Source organism: Empidonax traillii, unplaced genomic scaffold (assembly GCF_003031625.1).
Source record: "Empidonax traillii isolate 1590-97213 ecotype Southwest subspecies unplaced genomic scaffold, ASM303162v1 scaffold37:size1818073, whole genome shotgun sequence".
Lineage (NCBI taxonomy): Eukaryota > Metazoa > Chordata > Aves > Passeriformes > Tyrannidae > Empidonax > Empidonax traillii.
This window is the reverse complement of record NW_020955230.1, coordinates 616,627-637,862: the sequence shown is the minus strand read 5'-3', so window position 1 is coordinate 637,862 and position 21,236 is coordinate 616,627. Positions and strand designations below refer to the sequence as shown.

The 21,236-nt window shown below is 42.7% G+C and overlaps 1 protein-coding gene across 2 annotated transcripts in view; it reads left to right on the top strand.

The window, feature by feature from the left end:
- The first annotated feature begins 88 nt into the window (after positions 1 to 88).
- The window catches only part of PLPPR1 (phospholipid phosphatase related 1), a 120,662-nt gene continuing 99,514 nt past the window's right edge, over positions 89 to 21,236 (top strand). Inside the window, exon 1 of one of the 2 annotated variants that reach the window (XM_027878009.1) lies at positions 89 to 108. The gene's annotated coding sequence lies outside the window, so the exon portion shown is untranslated. Of the gene's footprint in view, positions 109 to 446; positions 600 to 21,236 lie in introns of those variants that run through there. The other variant, XM_027878008.1, reaches the window with a different exon arrangement.

The window sequence follows — 21,236 nt, the reverse complement described above, 5'->3', positions numbered from 1 at the left end:
GGTGATGCCGCAGGGCGAAGCCGTAGGAGCAGCGTGATGCCCGCGGTGGGACCGCCGCTGGAGCAGCCGGGAGACCCTCCAGCTCCCGTTGGGCACTGCTGACTGCAGGTAGCGATGTCCCCGGGCGGCGGACCCGGCCCCAGCCCCCAGGGAGGGGACCTGGCTCCAGCCCCAAGGGAGGGGACAGCCCGGGAGAAGGGGCCGGGGGTGAAGGGGGGAACCGCGGCAGTTCGGAGGGTCCCGCTCCCCCCTCCCCTGCATTCCGCCCGCCCCTCCCGGCCGGCCCCAGTCCCCTCCCTCCGCCCCGCCGCCGGGAGGGGGCTGGAGCCGGGTCCGGGGTCCGGGGAAGCAGAGGAGGAGAGGCGGGCGGTTGAGAAGGAGCCGCGCCAGCTTCTCCTGCGGGCAGCACTGGGGAGAATCAGGGCGGGAAGGGGGGCGAGGAGGACGAGGGAGCAGAGGAAGCGGGCGGCGCAGAGAGGGAATCCCGGAGCCGGCCCTCCCCGCCGCGGCGGAGGGCGGACCACGATGCCCGGCCGGCGGGCGCTGCCCGCCCGCCCGCCCGGACACCGCCGCCCGTAGCGGGGCCGCCGCAGCGCGGGGTGAGCGGGGCCGGGGGGCGCGGGGGTTGCCCGTGCGGGGCCGAGGGGGCTGCGGGGGGCCGCAGGAGCCGGGGCGAGGCGAAGCGGCGGCTTTCCCGCTCCGCGCTGCAGAGCGGGCCGGGATGCGGGATGCGGGATGCGGTGGGTCGGTGTCGGGGGTGGCGGAAGCGGAGCGGAAGCATCGCGGCGGAGTGCGCTGCTCCTCTCGAGGGTGGGGGGCCCTTTTCTCGCGGCAGGTGCCAGCTGGCCCCTCGCCCTCCCTTCTCCAGGGGACTCCCCGTGGGAACACCGCTGGGAACACCCTTCGGGAAGGGGGTCGGTGGCCGCCGGCTGTGCCCCCCTCTGCGGCGGGGCCGTGCAGCTGGGCTGCGGTGAGGGAGGGGGCTGCGGCGGCGACAGGGCGTGATGGACGCGCCGCATGCGGGGAGAGAGGCTTTGGAGCAGAGATGCTAAAATGTCACCGCGTGCGATGTCTCTGTGAGGTCTGGGTGCTTTGAGCGACCTCCCGCCACCGGAGTCTTTCCGCATCTTTGGAAAACCCCGGTGATTCGGAAAGGAGAGAAATGCAGGCGTTTTGATCAGCGGTCATTGACAGCTTGCAGGTAGTGAGATGAGGTTTCCAGGCTCTGAGAATGTACAGTAGTTCTCAGGCTCCATGTAGGTGTGTACTTGAAAAATGTGTCAGAGTAACAGCATTCGTGTTGCATACTATGTGGTCTTTTGTGGGGCTTGAAGGCACCTGGGACAGAGCAGGGATTCCAGCTGACATCCCCCTTGCTGCAAATGAGGTGGGTATGGTGAGAGAAAAGAGAGATCATGGCTTTGTGTACAGATTTCTGCCTGTTTCTATTCGGGCAGACCACCAAGTGTGTTTAAAAAAACTGTCGTTTGAATACAATGGCCTTTTGTGCTTGATTTGGGAAGGAAGGTTTCTAGACAAGTTACTGCAGAAGGGGTTACCTCTGAGGTGGAGGCTACTTCGTGTGATTCCCCTCAGCCCTTGAATTTCAGGATCCTGTGTAGTTTGAGGACATTGCTGTGGCCTCACTCTTTTTTAAGTCATCTCACTGCTCTCGGGTCTGATTTTTGGGTTGACTACTTCTAAAAATAAAGACTGGTAAGACCTTAGGGGAAGGCCTTTATGCATCTGTCCACAGGTAACTTTGAATGTGCTGTACAGGAGGAGAATCTTCTTTCGAGCATTGACTCAGGAGAGGAAAAAGGACAAAATTTACATCAGCTAGGGATCTGTCAAGTACTGGGAGCTATGACAACAGCTCTCTACTACTCTCCCTTATTTATTTGTATTCCTTCCTCTCCTCCAGTTTTTATTGCTAGCTCTCACGTGGCGTATTTCAGTGTTGGCTTATGCCCACTCTGGCTGGAAAACCAGTGATGCTGAAAAACATGCTAAACCAACGTGTAACAAGAATGATATTTAGTGCTATTTCTCCTTTGATGGCGCATGTGAACTTGTTTCTATATAGACTTATTGGCTAGTCATTGGTGCTTATTAACCTGTTTCAACATACACAAGAAAGATCATATGTTTTTTTTCCTGATTGATGAGATATCAGAGGAGAGAAGGACCTGGTGGAGAACAGTATACTTAATTCCTAAGCCATGGAGTCACATCTGTTCAGTTACAGATGTGCTTGGTCTGTGGGTCTGTAATTGGAGACATATTTTGACTGGATTGAGAGAGTTCAGTAGCAGAAGAAGACTTTTGAATTTGCAGTTGCTTCATACCTTTTTTTTTTTTTGATACTGTATCTGAATTTTCTTTGACAGCTGTGGTCATCATGAAAAACCTTGATTTTGATTTGTGCCTCTTTGTTCAGTGGTAGGACTCTGCCTACCGTTGTACTTTGTTGTTTTGAGTTTTTTTTTTAAATTGGCAAAAATTTCCATAATTATTAGTTCTGTCCAATAGTATGCTGAACTGATTAGCCTATTTTCTAGTGCTCTAATTTTTCTTCTTAATAGCTTCTGCAACCTCAAATATCTTTCAGTTCTGTGGGTAATACAACAGCATGAAGGAGGTGTTTTTTTCCAGTTGTGTTCAGAAGGAGCTAATGTGAATGTCACTTAGGGATTTTATTGCGGAATTGTCACTTGTTGTGCAACTAGGCCCTCAATATATGCCAACTTCAGTATATGCCAACGGCCTACCCAGAGAGGTGGTGGATTCACCATCCCTGGAGGTTTTTAAAAAGAGATTGGATGTGACCCTTAGTGCCAGGATATAGTAATTGGAGTTGGATCAGGGGTTGGACTTGATGATCTTGGAGGTCTTTTCCAACCCAATCTATTCTATGATTCTATGATTCTCTAATGGAAAACAGCTAACTATCATTAATGCTTGAAAAAAGCATTCCTTTAATCCACTCATGCTATCCTATGTTTACTGGTGGAAGTTATGGAGAAAGACAAACTTTTAAGTTGGTGACTCTTCAGGAGTAAGATCTGCCTTCAACATTATTTTTCCCCATTGTGGTTTCCTGAAAATAAAGGTAGCACAAAGACAAATCCTGTAATGCTGATGCCAGAAGCCTTTGTGATCCCATCTTTTCTCTCTCTGGCTGGTTTGTGCCCAGATTTTCTGGGCACACAAAGGTGCTAAAATCAGCTGTGCTACCTTGTGACTGAAATCAGAGTGATTATTTCTTAGGAAGTGAGAACATCCCCGGTTATGACAGCTTTTGAAGCTTTTGCTGTGTCTTTAGTCTGCTGCTGTGTCTTTAGTCCATTGATTCCCAGGTGAGATTCCCATGTGAATTAAACCAGTTCAGTTCTTGTTCTGTCATTCTGGTTGGCAGCTGGAAGATTAGTTCTCCTGAAATTGCTGCATGGTGTCTGCTGTGGCTCTGACTGGTTGCTGGTGATGCTTGGTGCTTTCAAGTTCCCATCTCTGGAGGATGGCTTGATGTTACATTCATTTCTACAGATTGAGCCCTATACTATTCACAGGACATATTTTCTTTATTTTTTTTATGTGTCTTTTTTGTTTGTTAATTTGTTTTTATTTTGTTTTTAATCTAATGACAGAAAAGACAGGGTGGAAACATCAACCTGCTAGCCCAGTTCTTCTCTGAAGAGCACCCAAAGCTCTTGGGGTTTTTAACTGGTAGATGTTTGGACAGGGCATAAACACAAAAATAATGACTAACATGTTTATTGCTACTGCTGTGCAAAGTAGGTGCTGCAGCTTGCTCCCATGTCCTCTCTCACCTATTTAGGTATTGTTTGCTAGGTTTGCATATCCAGAGTGAAACTTGCTTTTCAGTGGTGCTTTTCAGAAAATGCTGCTTGGCAGCTGCTGAGAGACCCATTGTGAGTGTCATTGTTGTTCATGATGCATGTCCTGATTCTGAAAATCTCGTGCTTTTGTTACAATTGTGCTCCCACCGACATCTATTGGATGGAATGAGCAGGGGTTGAAAAGGAGAGGCTACAGAATCAGTAGCTACTTTTGATAATCATTAGCTGGGTTGTTTTATATGGGGCTAACATTCACTCTTTTTCTCCCTTTTTGGAAAATCTGCTTTATTGGTGGTGTGTACCCTGTGCACTGTCAAAACAGTGCTGAATAGCCTGCCTGTGTTGTAAATAATCAGACCTCCTTGAAAGAGCATGAGGTGACAGGACAAGGGGGAATGGTTTCAGACTGAAAAAGAGTAGGTCTGTATTAGAAAAAAAATCTTTACTGTGGGGGTGGTGAGGCACTGGAACAGGTTGCCCAGAGCAGTTGTAGCTGCCCCATCCCTGGAAGTGTTCAAAGCCGGGTTGGATGGGACCCTGAGCAACCTGGTTGAGTGGAAGGTGTCTCTCCCCGTGGCAGGGATGTTCGAACGGATGATCTTTAAGGTCCCTTCCAACCAAACCATTCTATGATTCTGTGAATCACCTGGGGGCAATTCCACACAGTCCTAGGGAATTGAGAACAGTGTCATTCATATGGTAGTCTTTGTTGAGCTGCTTTTTTTCCCTAATAAGCAATTGGGTTGATGTCAGTTCACCCTCTTGAAGTACAAGATAACTTTCCTTATCCAAGTGGGTTTCTGTGTTTTATTTCAAAAGGGTTGAACTTTGTTAGTGTGGGATATAGGACATCCCACAACAGCCTGGAGTGTGTTGTGCAGCTTCCAAACTTTCTGGTTATACTGAAAATCATACAGAAGTGATTGAGGATATAATTAGTCTGAACAGGATGGCCACAGGCAGAGGAGTGGGGACAGAATGGGCTTATACATATAAGACAGTGTTTTGATCCGTTTTCCTGAAGGATTCATGCTGCATTATTCACATATCTTAACCAGAATGAGAATTAGCTTGAGGGCAGATCCATGTGCAGAGATGTGCTGATCATTCATTTAGCATGTCCTCTAGGGATTGGAGGACCAGCATAAATTGTAAAGGCATGCTGCTTGTTGCCAAATAGCAGAATTGTGTCTGCCAGATAGAGGTTTAAAGTTATCTGTGGGCTTGGACATCCTTTGAATTTGGAGTAAGGCTTCTGCTTTTCTTGTCTTAAAGGTGTCAGTTGAATTCATGACCATACAAGACAGTCACGTGCCACATTGCCACATATCCTCTGCTCCTTTAAGCCATTAGTTTAAATAGCCTTGACAATACATGGCTCCTTTGATATTTATTTTCTCTTTGTTGTGCTCTAGCAAGTGGAAGGCTGATCCTTTGCTCAGAAAATTTGTCTCATAGAGGAGCAACATTTATAGTTAATGGCTCTTGCTGTTGATGACAAAGAGGTTTTGCAGAAATCATGGCAAATGCCTGTGATACAGTAATACTTTTGACAGCTCTAAGGTCACTGATTTTAAAATTTAACTCAGAACAATTACAAAATTGAGCTTCATTCCAAGCCTGTCTGAGGGCAAATGATACGTCTCAGGAAACATGTCTGAATCTCATCCTGGTTGTCCCTGAATGCCTGCTTAGAGCCTGTCAAAGCTAACATGTTTCTAGAGAACCTGAGAATTGGACCCTCTTAGAAGAGCTGCCCTGTTCAGTAACTTAAACAGGAAAATGAAATTGCAGTGTGAATTTTCATAGATGTTTCTAGTGCTGCTTTTTACTGCTTACTTGAGGCTCCAGTGAATTCAGCATCCTGCTTCACCACCCATCAGTTTAAATTCATCAAAAAGTAGAGGACGAGGAGAAAAAAATCCAGCTTCGATGGAAACACACACTGCAAAAGGCAGTTGTATCACATTTATATTCTGCTGTGTGCTGCTGTCACCCACGCTTCTAAAATACTCAGTGATGGCAAAATGAAGTACAATTTATTTCCACATATACAAATACTGTATTTGCTGAGTAATTTCTAGTAGCTCTTCTATGGAAACTTATTTTTCTACTTGTTCCAGACCTTCCTTCATTCCCTGTGCATGGAGGGGGATTGTGCATGAACTGAAGAGAAACTCAGCTATTGTTTTTAACTTACTGAGATATTTAACAAGAAACTTGAAAAATGTAATTTCGTAAAGTGCAGCTGGGATTTTTGGAGCATCCCATTAGAACCACTTATGGGAGAAAGGCAGAGAATTGGAAAATGAAGAGTCATTGTAAAAGGGTGCTTTTTCTTCCATAGAACACCTAAATGACTCTCTTTTGTGCTCAAAGCTTGCTAGTAATACCAATAAAACACACTCATTAATCTGTCAGAATCACGGGGTTCTGATGGGAAGGCCGTATCTGGATAAATGAAGATAGAAGAACAGTTTACACAGACTTGTGAACGACTCTTGCCCTCTCACAGAGCAAACCTGCTGTACAAACTCATGTTGTCCTATGCTGAAGCTCTCCTGCCTCGTGATATGCCGTACCAGCTCAGCCAGCAAACCTGAGGACGAGCAGGACAAGGGCAGGACAGCCTACAAAATGCAGGGCTGTGGGGTGACAATCCCAGCAGACTGAAAAGTGTTCCCCAAATGCCATTTGTTTCTTTGTAGGGATTGTGCGCTCAGACTACAGAGCACAACAGTGCTGCTGATGAGGACACCCGGGAATGCTGTTTATACAGGAGGGAAAAGATAGTGAATGTGTTGAACAGGAGTGTTTGCACATTGTTTCGGGGTGATTTGGGGAGAGATCAAGTAGCTCAAAACCTCTGGTAGGTTGCAGAATTGTTGGTTGTAATCTACCATTCTGAAAGTGGAATGGATTTTAAAGAACTGGGTGTGAAAAATTATTGGACAGTGGATCATCAGAGCAGCTGGGGTATTCAGGGATTTGAACTGCTGGTAGAAAGGGCTCCACCTTGAAAAATGCATGGTGATATGGGTATGTTTCTTAAGTGCAGGACCAGATCAGGCAGAAAACACTAGTCTCCAGCATTACACTTCTAGCACTGGGCTGAGAGAAAGGAATTTCAGGTCTCCCCAGTGAGCCACAAACTGATGAAGGTTTCACATCGTTGCATCACTCACACATATAATTCTCAGTTATCTTGAGAATACAGTGAATGTTGTTTGGAAAGACATGAGAAGATGTAACAGTTTGTCAGTCTTGAAAGCCATTAGGAGCAGGCAATGTTTTTCAGCAAATAAAATACCAGAAAAATAAAATGCCATTCAAGAAATACTCAGCTTCCTGAGGCTTTCACTGACACCCTACTACTTGCTGGCTACACAGGACTGTGTAGTCCAAATGTAGACTTACAGAGCCATTTAGGTTGGAAAAGACCTTTAGGATCTTTTAAGTCCTACCATAAAATGTTGTCCTGGCTACGTGGTTGCAGGTTGGTTTCCTGTGGTGATAAGCATCAGACTCAGAGCAGCCCTTTGGAGCAGCCTGTGGTTTTGGGAAAACTAGAGGTGAGTCACGGGTTGTAGCCACCACATCACTACTGTGAGTCTGCCAAAAACACAGGAGACAAATCATTTGTACATAGTCATTTCAGGCACCACTGCAGCAGGGAATGGAGAGAGGCCATTGGTTTTTTTTGGATTGTCATAGGCAGTACATCTGCCTCTGCCCTCATGCATGCGCCAGTGCATGCGGCCAGTGACCCAAATATCTGATAAACAACTCGGGAACATTCAGGTGTCTGAGGTTAGGTGAGGACAGCAACAACTGTGAATAGAAAGGAGATGGGAGGTTGGGTGATACTCAGCTTGAGCTTTACACAGAAGCTGTAACAATGCAGAGAACGGCATAAGGCTGCATTAATCTGTGCTTCTGCCTGTCCCAGAGGAGATGTAAATCCATATCAGTGAGACAACCTGGACAACCCACGGGCTGTCACTGCTTTCAGCTCACGGGGGTGATGAAGCTGGACCATGTGCCTTTTGCATCAGCCAACAGATTATGCAAGGCAGTTGCAGAATATTACAAAATCACAGGTGTTGAGCAAGAAAAGCTGTGTCTGTGATACAAGGGATGATCTTTAAAGGGAAGCTGTTCAAGGACTACATGCCAAACATGCGCCCGTATGATTTGCATGGAAGTGGACGAGATTTCGAGTAGAAATGGTTGGTCTGTGGCTTTGTTTTTCTTACTCAAACATATTCCATTGCAAAACAAAATTTTGTAACATGGAGATTTCTACCAGAAATTAGTCAGTTCTGAAAAATTCTGGCCCAAAACATTGAGCAGAAATACTATGCATACAACTTGCCCTTCCCCCCTACTCCGTGCAGGGCTGGTTTTTTGGAGGATTTGTTTTCTGATTACTTGAAATTGCAAACCTAAAATGATATACCACTTTGAATTGCATTAATGTTTCTTTCTGTTTTTGTTTTGTTTATTTCCAGTTGAGAGTACTAGGGTTTATTGGGGTTTTTTTGTGTTGTGTTAGTGCCATGAGTTTGACAGAGAAGATTCTACTTTTGACTTTGATATCTGGAGTAAGAGAAAGGATGTGGAGTTTAAAGTAGGAAAAGGAATTAAGGATCCAGTGAAAGTCCCCTATGTCTGCTAGTTCTGTTTGTGTACATATCTGTATTCATTATTTGATTCTTAGGGAGATTTTCGTAAGTATGTGTTCAGTGATGGAAATAAGAGGAGAGCTGGTAACTGGGCAGGAAATTGTTTGGGTTGACCAAAGCCATAAGCTGGTTTTTGTGCTAACAGGAGGAAAACAGGGTGTCATTTCACATATAATGAAATATTTTATTTCCTTAGTATCACTGTTATATCTCTTCATGGTTTGTAGCTTCTTTATGTAAAAATTTTATTGTCTTTACCCATAGTTCAATTTGGAAGTACCTGCTTGAGCTGACTAGTGTTCCCTAGCCTCACTGCTGCTCTTTCCTGTGAACTCAGGAGTCCCCTTAAGAGAAGCAAAAGCACAGCTAGTGTCCCACAGAGCAGCATTTGTGTGAACTGGGTGGATTGCATTTATCTAGTACTGACAGTGATTCCCCAGAAAGTGACTCTATTCATCCCCACAGAAAAGAGAACACCAAAGATAGATTTTCCTACAGCGCTTGAAATAAAAGATTGAGGCACTCTATTTATTTTTTGTACCATAACAATCTTGTTGCTTAAGCAACATATTGCTTAAGCATGATACCTTCTGATCTCCACAAGAGTAATGAATAAGCTACTTGCATGAAGAAATATTAATGGCAAGCTAAAGAGCCACACAAGGAGTCCCTAACTGGAATGGGAAAAAAAAAAAAAGGAAAAAAAAAAAGTACATGTCATTGACCTTATTTCCCCCCTGCTGTCTTCGTTCTCTCAATAAGAACATACACATCAAGGAAATGGTAAATAAACTTGAAGACATTTTTTCAATACTGATAGCTCTGCATCTCCTCACATGGCAGTCTGTATTTTTCAGTACATAATGACCTGCAATTAATCTGCAGTCATCTATCCAATCAAATGCTCATGTCTTTCCAATCAGCACCACTGGGGTGCTCAAAGGAAAAACAAATCTCTTACAACATGAACTAATCTATTTTCAAGAAGGAGCCCATTTTGTAATGTCTTCCAACCCAGCAGCCCTACAAACATTATTTTGGTGTTCAAAAACAAGTTAATTAGGCAAAACTGGTGTTTGAAAATAATAATATCAATAGTTTTAGTTAATAGTTGACATAAACTGTATTCCACCTTAGGTTAGACTAAGTTGAGTTAGGGATGGATGTTACTAGATTCCCAGTGATCTGGAGGTAGGCCAAAAGTTGGAATATGTTACTTCTTCAGAACATGATTTTGAAATTTGTATTATTGATCCATGTCCAGGGTGCCATCAACATGCATATCACCATTGCCCTGACTTGCACTGTTGAACTGGGTTGTGAGAGGCACTTGCTTTGCAAATGGTTGTGTTGCTTGTTGCCACACTCTTGGCAGCAGTGCCCTCCTAACACAGCACTTGCTGTCTGGTCTCTCTGGCTGATGCATCATTGCAAAGAGAGAGTAGCAGCCAAAGGGAGAACATGGCAGTGTTGATGATAACACCCTGAGTGACTGAAGTTCTCCGCTTTGGATTTCAACATTATGAGGAAGGAAATTTCTGACCAATTTTGCAGTTTTTTCCCCAAGTATTTTAAAAAGTTAATATCTGATAATGGAAATAGCTACTTGACAAATATTCTAGGACTGTTTTTTTCTTAAAGTCTTCATTTCTTGCCAGAACTCAACTTAGCTAACATATAACCTGTCTTCCTCAGTTATTTCTTCTTGGGAAACTAACATCTTCATAACATTTCCTTAATGTTGACATCATTTTATAATGGTAAGGCTTCATTTATCTTAAAAAGAATTACTCCCTTGGCTTCGTTTATACAGTAGAGACAGTATCTGCCACTGTCAGAGTGTTGGTCTGATGGATGTGTCTTACAGTCCTTCAAGATGACTTAATGTGGTCCAATGTTATTCAGGGGTTCTTGGCTGAATAACTCAGTGGAATATGTTTCCCAGATTTTAAAATGCACTCCCACCAGAGAGCAGATGGTTGCCTTATTCCTTTTATGGTGCAGGAAAATAGGCTTGTAAATGTGAGCACCATGAGTTCCAAAGTCAAGAGGACTTAGGAACAAAACAAACAAACAAACAAACAAGTAATTTTTGAAAGAACAGAATGATTTTTTCAGTAGAGGCTACTTTTTATTATTCTTTTGATACTTATTTTCTGGTTTCTGAATTCCTGCTGAGATCATGCTGCTCCTGGTTCCAGGATGTTTGCTCTGGTATAGAGAACTGGGAAAACAGTTGTTTGGCTTGAAATCCCATTACACAGGTCTCATACTAAATTTTACCATGAAGTGCATGGGAAGCACACTTGCTGTTTGCAATGATGAGATATGGAATGATTTTTAAAAATCTTGGTGTATTGTGGAACAACAGAAAGCAATTATTTTAAACTTATCATTCCTTTTCCTTGATATTCAAGGTAGGGTTAGATAGCTATAGCAAAATTTTGAGTATTATTGTTTGTAGAACTTCATTTGCCTTGGTGATCTTCAACAGAAGCCAGTCAGTGATGCAGGTAATTTAAAAAATAAATTGAAAGGGGAAAGTTGGTTTGTTTATCTCTATTATGAAGCATTCAACAAGGGAAATAGAAAGGCAGGAATAAAATCTCCTGTCTTGCAAGGAGAGCTGAGTGTGTCAGGCAGTAAATGGTATTTTACTCAGAAGAGAGAGAGCACAGTAAGTGTTTCAAGTAAAGTGTTTCAAGTAAAGCTCATTTTGAGATTTTTGCATTCTATATTCTAGTGAAGAAGTAGTATCAATGCCTAAGAGGGTTTTTATTGCCACTGAATGGCTTCATGGGCAGAGAGAGATGATAGGAGGTCAGGATACCCGAGTCCATTTAGATCTCAAGCCAGTGTGTTTTCTTTATCTTGTACTTTGTCCTTTGTTGCTTCCTCCGTAATAGGAAAAAGCTTTTTTTCCTCCTTTGTCAATGCACTTTCCCCTCAAGCCAGATATGTGAGGTGTCCACCTCAGGACTGAAACCAGTCATGTCCCATCTCCTTCATCCTCCTCAAGAACATTTCATGTACTGTAATTTTACTGTAACATTTACTTTATCATAACGTAAATTTTTTCTGCTTTAAATTTGTCCTTTGATGTGACTATCTAAGTTGTGTTGCTCTTCTGGAGTTTGTTTACTTGTATGTATTCCGTGGCAGTGCTTAATAGCCTAGCTGCCATGTGTCAGGTCCTTTTCAGGTTTGTTTCCATGCTTGGCTACCAGAGAAGTCTGGTGTTCTCTGACCACCTTGCTTGGCCTTCCTTAATACACTGGTCTTCTAAATCCTTATTTATCTTTGTTTCTTACAGTTTTGATTTCATCTACCTGTGATGATAATAGAAGGGGGAAACTGAAGCTTCCTGCATATCAGGAAAGTAAATTGAGATTACTGGCAAGTTTTAGTTATGGCATTCCTGATAGCATGTGCACCTTTGAGTTTGTTTTAAGCCTCAAGAGCGTCAGTGGGAGACTCAAAGTTTTGTTCAAATCATCAGTGATTCAAGAGTGGTAGTTCTTAAAATTATTTGCTTTTAATCCTTAGAACAGCTCTTCTGCTGGAAGGTTTTGCTGATAGGCTGTTAAGTGCAGTGGGTAATGGAAATACTTCAGTGCAGGTGAATGACAGGTGGGAATTAAAAAACAATTTTCAGGACTTCTCTGTCCCTCTGCATTAGTGTAGCAGAAGCAGTTCATGCCCTGTTTTATCAGTTTGCTGTAAACAGTAGCTGAACAGTTGAGCACTGACAGCTTGCAGACAAGTGCTGAGGTGCTGGGAGGGTGTCGCTGTTACCCTGGAAGTTGTGCAAAACTCCGCATTTAATGTGTGCACAGTATATCCATGTTTGTTGAGTATCAGTTACCAGAGAGCTGGACTTCCAGTCGGAGGGCAGAAGAAAGTGCAAGTGGAGAAGGAAGGGAATAAAATGGTGTAAAGGGTGGTGATTTTGTGAGCATCAGTTGTGTTGGCAAATGTTACTGGAATGGGAATTGGTCTCTCTTTATACCTTCCAGGCTGAGCAGAAGATGGGGTCCCCTCACTTGGTCCTAGGCTCCATGAGGATAAATTGATTATCAATTATGATTGTGTTTTGAGTCTTGTTGCTCAAGGCGGTATTTTCAGTACGTACAAAGGATATGTCCTTCACCCCTGACCAAACCAATTGGTAGCTCCATTAAGGCTGGATATGAAAAGTGCTTTCCTATTTCAGGCAAAACATCTCGGGAAATGGAAAAAGCTAAATGTTTATTGACTGTTTTATTCTCATGTATTGTAGCACTACTGTATTTGCTCAGAAAGATAATTTTACAGTTTGAAAAACTAGCTCCAATGAAGCTGTTTGCTGAAATGAAAAACATCAAACCAAGAAGGTTTTTCAGAGTGGACCAAGCTCGAACAATTTATCAACTCATGCATATGTTAACACAGAATGTCATATCTCTAAACCAGTCCTATACTGAAGAGCTGTTATATCAGGATTAAGGCCATGCCGTTCCTTATTAGTATGCCTGTGGCACTTCCAGCTCTCCTCTGCTTCTGCACTCAGAATGTGCTCTTGGTTTGACCACCTGTGCAAACAGGGAGTTCCCTTTGCTGGTCTTTTAACCACAGTAATATATGTCTTGTCTCAGGAACATCCTCTGAAAAGGTATCTAAGCTTTCTAAGTATATCCCAGAGAAGCATTCATTCCTTTCCCCTCTCTTTCTGCCTGTGCATGAAGGTGCAGTTCATGATACTGATCTGCTGACAATACCCTGGTTTGTTGCAGCCAGTGAAATTAAACAGGTTTATAGCAGAGGATGGCACGTCTTGTGTGAAAGGTGAAATATAATCCTATGTATGTATCTTAAGTTTTATGTACTGCACAGCATTAGGTGGATTAAGCAGGATGAAATTAAGCCAAATAGAAAAGTATTTTCTATTTGCATTTTTCCCCTGTTTCCTGGTTTGCTCAGGTTAAGCAGTAATTAATGCGGGCACTCGAACTCTTTTTAATGGCTGTATTCTGTAGAAATTGCTTGATTTTTTTAGAAATCTTCATTCTGATAAAAATGTTGCAGCTCCCATCTTCACCATTGTTGCAGACCTGAAAATGGAATAGGCACAAAAAATAAATTGCAAATGAAGTCCATGGGTATCCACATTTCAAGTTAAATGACAGACCTTTTCACATCAACTCATTCACATGTTGGATAAGCCGTGCTGCAAGAGATTCTCAGATCACCTTTCCACTTACTGTTGCTGAGGTTTTTTCATAGAATTTGATAGATCGTTGATTCTCTTGAACTTAATGGCAAAGCTTCTACTGATTCAGTGGGATTGTGGTTTGACCAGTATTTACAAGTGCTGTAAATCGACCTCCCTTCCCCCAAACTTAGAATCATAGAATCATTAAGGTTGGAAAAATCTCTAAGGTGATTGAGTCCAACCTTTTACAGAACACTGCTAGGTTCACCACTAAACCATGTCCCTAAGCATCACATCTGCATGGTTTCTGAACACTTTCAGGGATCGTGATTCCAGCACTACCTTGGTCAGTCTGTTCCAGTGCTTAACCACCCTTTCAGTGAAGAAATTTTTCCTATTATTCAATCTTGATATTGAATAATATTAATTTGGCACAGCTTAAGTTTTATCTTACTTAACATAAAAATGGCAAATGCCTAAAATAAATAATTAAACAAATGGTCTATCTCACCTTGATTTCAGATGTTTTCCAGGGGACATTTTCACACTACAGTGCTTGAGTTTGTTTATAAGCACATATGCTGTGCATGCTGACATGCAATGAACACCATTTTATTAAGGCATTTCTCTTCCAGCCAAATGTGTGTTTGGCTGTTTTGATTCAGACCTCAGTATGAACTCACCTCTTTTTTTGCTGTCAGCTTCCACTCTGCTTTGCTAGTGCTGTCGCACAGCTTCACAAGCAAATGGAAAAACAATCAACTCAAATTAGCTTCTCTGACACAGAAGAAGACCTGGAGCTTTCTGGAATGCGTAGCGTCACACTGAAGAGCTGCTAATGCTGAGTGACTTTTTCAGGAAGTTTCACTTCTTGGTGATTTGTCCAGAAAGCAAATGATGGGGATATAAATTAGCTTGACAGAAGTAGAAAACATGGGTATTTGGATACATTTAGGTCATGAGTCTTCACCTGTCTTTCCCTGGATAAGGAAAGAGCTGTAGGTAAGTTTATTATCCTGCAGTGAGCTACCATCTGCCAAGCTCCTGGAGGCTCTCACTGTCAGGTGGGATATTGGGTGTGATTTGTGATTGCTGTGATGCCTTTATGCCAGTCCCAGTATCCGTGGTCAGAAGTGCAGCTGTTCTGCTGATAAATGGATGCAGATCAGGCACCCAGGCTACTCCTATTTCCAGTAACTCCTTGCTTTGTAAGCATCATCCTGAAGAGGGTACCTGGAAAGATCAATTCTAAGGTTGTCCTTCAGGGCTCGAAGAAGGCAGGGCCTTGAGATGGGTTGCTACATGGGATATGTGTTGTCTAGATGTGACTATAAAAGGAGATCAAAGATTTAGAATGTTTTCAACAAAAGCAGTGCGCATGTAACTGAGAGAGATTTGGGTGAGGAATGGTGTTTTTAGCATGCCTTTGACCATAGGACAGGCTTCTGTAACCCTCAAGGGTTCACAAAATATAAAGAAAATTAGCCTAGAAATGAAGAGCACTTAAAATTTTTAGTCTCACTTTTCTACCCACTTATTACTATCAGAACATAGCTGAGTTTGTTAATGAGATATGCCAATTATAGAAGTTTTCTTTCTCAAAACTGTGGGGAAAAAAAGATTTTTAAGGTCAATTGCCAATTGCCTGGCCTTTTTTTTTTTTTTTTTTTTTATTTTTTTTTTTTTTTTTTTTTTTTTTTTTTTAATAAGCTATACTCTTTTTTAGAATGGTTCTGAAAAATAGGTTTTGAGGAAAGAACAATTACCATGGTCAAAATTAAAAGCAAAATTTAAAGACAACTTTAGTATTCTTTTAATGCACATGTTTTCAAACTCAGCACATTAAATTGAAATGTAGTTCCCTTTTGTGCATGATGAAAAGGAAGAAATTGTAAGAATTTGAAAATCTAGGAAAAAATTATTATGTGAAATCTGTTTATGTGCCATGGTCTTCTCTTGTAGATTTGTCTAACAAAAAGATGTGTCCTAAGTAGGAGATTTCCCTTTTATGATAAGGGTGTTACATTATTGCCAGGATTGTCATACCACTATTTGCAGAAACATAGACTTCAAGTGGAATATTAACCAGTGTCAGTTCAATTGCTTCTCCTCTCGAAGGCCTGCAACCTTTGGATAAAAGGTGGGATAATATCTTGACACTCCAGTGTTCTTTATCATCTCTGCCTTGCCCTGTCAGGATATGTTTTCCTTTTTTGTCAGAAAACCTGCTCTTTGACCTTTCTCCAGCAGCCTCATCAGGAACAGCTCTGAGAGCTCTTTTCTCAGAAAGAGTTGTACGTTCTACATCCATAGCTGTGCTTAACCCCAGCTGGACACACCAGGCCAGGCGCTGCTGTCACGTGCATCTCAGTCAATCTATGTCAAGGCTTGTGAAAAGAGCAGATCTTAGCCCTGAGAGTTCTTTAATGGATTCCACTTGTCTGTGCCATGTGATATGTTTTGTCTCTCCTACAAACTCACCCTGAAACCTCTTTGCTGCTCTTACTTCCTACTGTCTGAGCTAGATTCTCTCTGGAAAAGCATCAAAGCTAACCTCACTTCACAGTATACATTTGTTTGCAATGACCTTCTTCTGGAGTGGTAGCAAAGCTTAACATCTATGGCACATCTCACTCGTGCTGTGAAGCATTTCCATTTCACCACAGTCACAGTAAGGTGGTCTGAAGGAGTCAGGCAAAGCGAAGTCTGAGTGCCCTTTGCTTTCAGGTATGTGTGTGAGGGCTGAAGCTGTTGATGAGGAGGCAGCCTGCGATACCTGCAGCTGGTTTTTCTGCACAAAGCCTTTTGGTGCTTCAGAAGATCATGTGAGCTCAGGAATCCAGGGACACTGGTTATACGTTTTCCTGGGCAGGGTATAGTGGAAAGCTGATCTTTGAATTCTACCACTGAGCTTTTTTTCTGTCCACACAGAATGGTGTTGGGAGCCTTCATCTGGGAGAGCTGTATTGAAACTTACCCTGTCTGACACTGCCTTGAATATGGCCCATCTCAAACAAAGGCAACATTCAGTGTGTGATTTGAGGTGGAAACAGAGCAGCTATATCTCCAAAACTCTTTTTCAGCTCCCCTTGCAGCTTCTTTGTGCTGTTAGCATTCTGCTAGATCTCTGGCTCTTCTCATCAGGCAGGAAAAGAGCTAAGACACTGCTCAAAGCAGCCCCAGCCCTAGGGCTGCTCCAAGTTCACCTGCCCAGGAAGTGGATTTGTTTGAATGGGAGCCCACCGGGCTGCATTGTAGCTACGTGCAAGTTTAAAAATGTCAAGATCAAGAGTTAGGCCCTCGAGACTTGGAGACAGGATGTCTGCCTAAGAGCATGGCGAATGCAGGAGTCAGTCACCTGGAGGGCAATTTTGTCACATGCTTGGTCATGATTTAAGCAGTTACCAAGGGGTTAATGCAGCCAGTGAAGGTCATCTGAGTGTCATTTCATAGCATCATATAAAATGGTTTGGGTTGGGAGGGACCTCCAACCCAAGGGTGTTGTCCAACCCCTGGGTGTCCAACCCGTGAGTGTGTCCAACACTCCTGCATATGGCCAGGAGCACCTTTTGCTAGACCAGGTTGCTCCAAGCCCTATCCAGCCTGGCCTTGAACACTCTCAGGGATGGGGCATCCACAGCTTCTCTGGGAAACCTGTGCCAGGACCTCACCATCTTCATAGCCAAGAATTTCTTCCTGATACCTAAACCTGACCACTTTCAGTTTAAAGCCATTGCCCCTTCTTCTGTAATATCGTGCCCTTGTCCAAAGTCCTTCTCCAGCTCTCTTGTAGCTCCTTTAGGTTCTGGAAGGTGCTCTAAGGTCTCCTTGGAATCTTCTTTTCTCCATGTTGAACAATCCCAATTCTCCCATCTTTCCTTATCCTTCTGGCCAGTTTTCCTGTTTGACAGTGATGATACCACTGGATGTTAGATGTCTTATAATTCAGCATACTTTGGATTGTATTGGACCCTTGAAGTTCAATCCATTTTGTTTGATTGGCTTTGAGTATTTTCTCCTTTTGTGAAGCTTTATGATTGGCATTGCTTTGGAAGCTCACAAGTAGAAAAGTGATGATTTGCTGCATCCAGGATGAAAACCATTGAAAAGGAGATATAGCTAATTTTATACCTTGGTGAGAAGTGAAATTTTTCAGTTAGCGAAAAAATAAAACCAGTCAGGAACAAAGCCCTGGAATCACTGAAGTTCTGCCAGTTCAACAGTAGGAATTACAGTCCTGAGGATCCAAGAGCTGTACTTGACCATAACAGAAGAAAGTGGGTTTGGTAATATTTTGGTGAGATGGAATGAAAGGGTTTGCAAGGAAAGCTTGTAGCATAGGGTAAGTTAATTACTATCCAATTTCTTCTCAGTCTCCAAGGAATGACATTTTTATTTAACCAGGTTTTTTAAATATTTCATTTCCTAAATGAGGCTTTTCATTTGCCTTATAATTTTGGAAGTTGCTGTGTTGCCTGAGCAAGACACAGATTCACAGTGTGATACTCATAAGTGAGATAGACAATAAACCTTTGAGCATCATTTAAAACTGTGCTTGTCAGAAATTCATTGTCTTCCCAAAGATGCTGTTCCATGTTCAGCCATCTTCTATAGCCCACAGGGTGAAAGGAGTGGTTTAAACCAGAGGCATTGTGTTTTGCTGACTGAGTGGCATCTTTTACAGCCAGTTAGCAAGAGATAAAAGAAAATCTCGTGTTCAATATGAAATACGGGCATTAACACTTCTGTATAAGAGGGTAAACTAGGAAAACCAAATAAAAAGGAAGGCTAGGAGTTGATCCAGTCAGATTGAAGGTGATAGAGATTATACCACTGATTCACAGAGGGTACTGGATGATAAGATACTGTTTGGAGCCTGATATTTGCTTCACTCGAGTGGATACCTGAGAGTGATGGTTGTGCACTTGGGCTGTCCTCAGTTTCAATACAGATTCCATTTATGAAATTCAGTGTCTTGGTCTCTCCTGTTGTCCTCTTTATTTGTCTACCATTCATCAGACTCCTTAGATCCTCTCAGCTGCCTTATTCCCTGGTCTCCATGTTTAGTCTCCATGTTTAGTCTCCATTCCAGAGCTCTGCTGCTGCAATTTTTTTTACACTGAGTGGATTGAGGTTGCTTCCTTTTCCCAGCAGGGTTGGATTTCATCTCTGATATGTATTCTACATTATGTTTATTATGAAATATATTACATTCTTAAGAGTTCATAACATGTCACGGTAATCTCTTGATGCCTAGCACAAGTGAACTCCTGTTGGTTTCCATACATACTCTCTGAGTTTTGTCTGCATGACTGTATCAAAAAACCCTATAAAAGTATATATAAACAGTAGAGTGCCTTTTTACCTCCGGTTACTTTTTTAAAAATGTTTTGTATTTTTTTTCTTTTTCTATCTAAAACCTTATCTAAGAAACTCTCTAGGACTATACTCTCAGTTGCAAATCAAATGAGGTATGTAGAAAGGGAAGGCTACAAACTCTGGTGACTTGCATAGTGAAGAGGAAGGCTCAGCTGTGTTTCTTGTTCCATTTGTGTCCAGGAAGAGCTGTGATACTGTACAGAGACTAGTTAAGCAGAAAACTGCTCCTTGTAGTGTATTCCTGTTCTCTCCTTCGTGCTTGTCATGGTTTAAGAGAAAGGAGGTCTTGGGCAATGGTAATCTGTTTGTGGCTGGGGGAAGGAAAAATGGATGTGGTGATGAAAACTCTGCTTCTGACCTTGTCAAGTTGTGGGTGTGCCAGTCCTTTGATGACAGCTGAGAGCTGCCTTCATAGGTTTTGACCTCTGAAAAAAGGAGTTGCTACCACTGCCTGCCCTTGCAAGCAGTCATAAGGACATACAGAAGGGAGGAAGTCTTCATACCCTACTAACAACAAGGAAGATGCAGTTACTGTTTTTATCAGGCCAGACTTGCTAGCTGCTGATTTGCAGCTTATAGCTGGTGGATATTGCAGTAGGAGCTTAAAGATTTAGAACAGTCTTTCCTTTGGCTTTTGTTTCACATTCCCTAGGATTTCTGTTACTGAGCATTGTCCCTATAACTGTGAGGTAGAGAACTTACTTAATTTCACCTTCCTAATAGTAGCACATGACTTTTAAAAAGAAGCCAGATTTCTTTAAGAGTGTGGGGCATGTGGATCATGCCCCATCTCAGGTGGCAGAAGGTGAGGTTAAAAGTGTCATTGGTCCCTGATGGATACATGCATAGACTAAAAGCATGTGTTTTAAGTTGGATTTTCTCCTCTTGATGATTTTTCTTTGTACAGTATCAAATAGCTGTCCATCCCCTACAGAAAATGTGGATAAAATATAACTGCTTCTGCTGGATGATCCCCTGAGGACTTTGCTTTTGTTAGTGCTGCCACTCTGTCTTATTCTTCCTTCTTGTCTCTCTGCTTTGTGCTTTCAGAAACCACATATGCAAAACTCACTTGCTCTGCCATTAAATGCTACATACACGTTTTTTTAAGTGAACACTAATGAGTATTCTGAACTATTCAGAAGTACAATGTTGTCATTTCTGGTGTAAAAATTATTTTTTGAGTAACAGCCATTTGGAAGATAAATGTTATCCTTTTTTTAGACAGCATTCTGTTGTTTAAAAAGTGACCACCTGAAAAAAAATTTCCATCTGGCACTGGACTTATTTTCTTTGTGGTCCAGACTTCTCAGCCAGACTACATCCATGTAACACAGCAAGGTTCCCAGGAAAGGGTACAATGCTGCCTTGGAAAGGCACATACACAGTATTTCTTTGTAACATTCTTTCCCCAACAACCATTTCAGTCCAAGGAATTCCCAAGTTGGATTTGATTTCTGTGTACAGAAGAGAAAAGCAAGCATTATTTACTAGGCTTTAATTCCCTAGAGAGCCATATGAGCAAGGAGAGATATGGAAATAGCTGAAGCAGATTTATCTGTTAATTGGAGGTGACATCCATGAAAAATGTTCTGTGCTGTCTTTTTTTGCCCAGCCAAGCTTTGCTTAGCAATGTCTTCGCAGCATTAATCACAACCAAAAGATTCTGTGGGAAGCCTTTTTCTCTATGTTAAGAAATGCCAGTGAGGATGAGGATTTCATGTTTTGTCCTTCACCGGAGGGTTTGCTTGCTGCAGACAGGGAAGGAAGACTGTCATCTGAGGATTTAGTCCTGGAGATGAGGACCCCCTGCTGAAAGATATTTATGTTTTCTTGCTGTTATGGAGCTGTAAGCATGAGATCGGCAGCCACTAACATTTCTAGTGGCAGAAGAGGCAGCTTGTAAATGGCCTGACATGTTGGCTAAGGACCTGTCTGTGATTGTAGCCGGAATCTAGGATAAGAGGAGCAACCGTGCCTGCAAATTCAGCGATGAGAGACGAGTGTGGTTTTTTGTGGTGGTTGCATGGTGGCACAGCAGGACTGGCAGGACATCTTTGGTCTTGAGTCAGAGGGTGTGCTGTTCCCCACTGTTAGGCAGGGAAGGAAGGACAGGACCAT